Source organism: Hippopotamus amphibius, chromosome 1 (genome assembly GCF_030028045.1).
Source record: "Hippopotamus amphibius kiboko isolate mHipAmp2 chromosome 1, mHipAmp2.hap2, whole genome shotgun sequence".
NCBI classification, from domain to species: Eukaryota; Metazoa; Chordata; class Mammalia; order Artiodactyla; family Hippopotamidae; genus Hippopotamus; species Hippopotamus amphibius.
The window spans coordinates 100,978,288-100,982,216 of NC_080186.1; positions in this window are offsets into that span (position 1 = coordinate 100,978,288).

The window sequence follows — 3,929 nt, forward strand, 5'->3', positions numbered from 1 at the left end:
CCTGTTGATGGGCAGAAAAAAATGAAAAGCAAAGGAATTGGAGACTCTTGAATATAATACTCCTAGCTGAGCAATAAGTGTTGCACCAGAATTTTAGCCAAAAGGATATGTATAAAAGAAACTGTATGACTCCCTGAGGGCTCCAACCATTGGTCCTATTTTCCTCTTTTGAGGTCACACATGAACAAGTCTAATTCCTTCCTTATCGGACAACTCTTCACATATTTAATTACAATTATCAGGCCCTCAACCTTCTGTTATCATTTCATACTCCTGCCAAGTCAGCTCTTCCCCAGGCAAAACATGTCATATTTTGCAACATTCCTCAGATATTATGGTTTTGAATATTTGTGCCAACCTGACTGCTCTTCCTAATCCTGCCCAGCTGACTCTATTCCTCTCCCTTTGAGGCGCCCGGAGCCGCACGCCACACTTTAGATTAGGCTCTGATCAGCCCAGGGAGCTGGATTCCTTTGCTATAAATCATGCTTCCCAAAGTGAGTTCTGTTCATCCCAACTCCTGGGACACGCTCTGGGGTCAGGCTTGGGAGGTAAGTTAGTTTCAGTCAAATGTCTTTGGGAAATCCTGCAGATTATCCCCCCTCTTGGAGATTTCAAAATGCACATTAGAGTCCTAAAGGATCTGAGTAGTCCTGTTTACCTTTACCTAACCCAACGTTTCCCAAGTTTATTTGACCACAGATCTATTAGCCTGCCTAGTGTGCCATGAAGATTTGGAAAGCACTGCTCAACTTCTCTTTATGTCACCTGAAATCACTTATCTTTTTCATCTTCTTTCTCTTTCCCTCTTCTTTCTTTCCTACCTCCTTCCTTTCTTCCTTCTTCTATCCTTCTATTATGACATATGGAGTTTAGTATCAGTCAAAACTGTTAGATATTTTTCTAACCTCTTGCCGATAAATCATGGTTGACTCCCCCACCCCTTCCTGTATTTGGAGCGTTGTTATGTGCTGTTCCTCATGTATGTATCAAGCATGAGTTGTGCATCTTAATTTAAGTCATGAATAAGATTATGGAGCTCAGTAAATATTTGTTGAAAAATTTAAGCATAGAGGTGAGGCCTACATCCTTTGGATATGGTAGTTCACTTAGTTATAATTGTCCTAACTATGCTATTTAGCTAGTATATCCTAGTATCTAGCCCTTGTTTCTCTATGCTTGTTCATGAGGATATCTTGAAATGCTCATCCAAAGCTGTACTGCAGTCATATTCATTACCAGGTCAGATTCCCTAATATGCCCGTCTAGAACCATCCTGTCCTAGAAGAAGATGAAATTGATATGGCAGGACTTTGTGCTTCAGAATCCCATGCAGAAGTTTAGAAACAGAGGCAAGCCTTGAAGGGTTGGTAGGATTTAAATAAGCAGACAGGATCAGAAAGAGTAGGGGTGAGCCTGAGTCGCATCATCCAGAGTTACTGTTGCAAGGCTCTATGCAGGGAGCCGCAAGGAAGGGGGCTGAGGAAGATGGATAAATAGCTAATAACTTAGCTTTATAATCAAAGGGTGAACTGTGATAAGTATTAAATAAAAGGAACGAGCAAAGTAACACAAAACTTTTATTACTAGGGGAACCAGGGAAAGCTTCACAATAGAAATGGGCCTTGAGCTAGCTGTAAACAGTAGGCAGTCTCTGCCAGGCAGGGATGGAGGGCTCCAAGTTCAACCCTTTTGTGATGGAACAGATCCCCCTCACCATGAATTAATTCAATGTGATTAAGGGAAGGCAAGACTTGGTAGGGATGGGGAGTCACTGACATGACACAGCAGCATGGCATGAGCAGGGACCCCGTCCTGCAGACAGTGTAGGAGGGAAGACATGGGTGGCAGGAGGGTCACAAAATGGATGCAGGGGGATGAGGGCCTGGGCTAGGGTTGTAACCACAGAGAGGAAAACCAACAGCACATGTAAATGTTCTTCAAAGGAAGAAATAGCAGGATATAATGTTGTTGAGCTCAGGAACAATGGAAAGAAAGAGTAAAAAGTGCTTGTGAAGCTTTCAATCTATGAGGCCGGAAGAGGGGACCATGGGAGGGGGTGTCACGAGCAGGGGGGAAGGAGGGCGATGAATTCAATTACAAGGAGGGGGCCTCTGCTGGCAAATACCCTTGCTACCCACAAGTGGGTGAAAAGCCTGGGATTAAACATTCTGAGTGATTAGAGTTGGTCCAGGGCCAACTGTGATTTTTATGTTGTTTCAAACATTTCTGGATGTGGTGAGGTTAGCTCATGTCATTTATATGAGCCAGTTTCACAGAACAAAACACATTTTTGTGTGTGTTGGACATGGGGCGGTGCAAGAAGTAATTCTGGCGTATGTTGCCCTGGAGCCAAAAGGCTCAACAGGGTCTTTTCTTTGGGGGTTTTCCACTGTGGGACTTTTCAGATATTCAAACACTATGACTCCTGTTCTGGGGCTGACGCGGGTCTAAGACAATCCCATATAGATCCTTAGAACCTCCACACTGGCTCCCTTTTGCTCTTCTCCATTGATGCCTCTGGCATCAGTCTGTTGAAGCAAACCAGCTGGAATAATTGCAATTCATTGATTCGTTGATTGATTGCTTCTTTCATTCAAGGATGTTCTACTTGCTAATTTCTCTTTGGTCCTTGTGGGAAAGAACAGCTTTTACTTCCTCTTGCTCATTCCTTCCCCGGAGTCTCACATCATATATTTTGTCTGTTTTCCCACCTGTTTCCACTTTCTGGATGAGGGCCACCTAAGAGGAAGCATGTGTGGTGAGCTGTAGAACAGTGATGACCATCCACTGTCACCCATGCTGTCACGTGCTCATCACCTATCCACCCTAAATATGCTTTGAGGTCTTGGAGGACGATCAAGGTGAGAGGGGAAGCTAAGGGACGATGAGGAGCTTGTGTAGCTCCCTCTGTTCTTTATCTCTCCTGAGAAGTGATTGGCTGGCTCTGTCCAGGCCAGTGCTTCATTCAGTAGCAGCACCAAGGGACCAGGGGACCAAGGGACACTGTGTGAGGGTGGCAGACCCCTCAGTGATGGTCACAGCAGTTGTTCTTCAGCCAGAAAGATGCCCTAAGAGCAATGCTGTCTGTTCAGGGGCACTGGTCTCTGTACACCCACCCTCTCCCAAATTTTAGCTCTTCTCCCCTCGGGTTCCCTGCCCCCAGTTCTGCTCCCCAGACAGAGCAGCACTGTTGAAGTCTTTGAGGACTCAGAGGGATTCTGTGTCATCCATTACTTTTAAACAATAACAGTGCCTCTCAATATGCCTGTTGCACCTATTTCCAAGAAAGCAGGTTTTCTTCTAGTGGGAAATTGTTTGGTCTGAAGATTTATTTAAGAAAACTTTATATAAACTAAGCCAAATTTATCAAACAAAAGAGTACAGGCTTTGCAGCAGGACTCACCATGAGTTCCCAAAACAATCATAGTTATAATCTAATAGTACTTACTACTTGAAAAGACCTTTGCACTATTTCATTTAATTCTTGAAAAAACCTTATGTGACATGTGCTTAGCTCCATTTTACACATCAGAAAAGATCAAAGACATAGAAAGAGATCGAACAGCTTTCCAGAGGGGAAGGAGCTAGTTAGTGAAGGAGCCAGGATACAAATCAGAAATATACCACTGATTCAGGGCTACATGAGCTTGCATACTGTGGGACAGCCCCTGTGAACCTAGAACGTTCACATCTCTCTTCCAAGGAACACATTCTTGGGGTGAATCCCTCACTTGGAGAGAATCCCTCTTTTGCCTTTCCCCTAGGGTTACTCGTGGTGTTGGAACAGTGAACACCTCCTAGCTCCACTTCTGAGGTCTGAGTCGCTGGTGGAACGTTCTCAGGTGATTAACTGCTGAGAGTTGGCTGTGTGTCACTCTCCCCAAGACTCCTGACCCTTTGCTCCTCCCAGTGAAGGTTTTGAATTA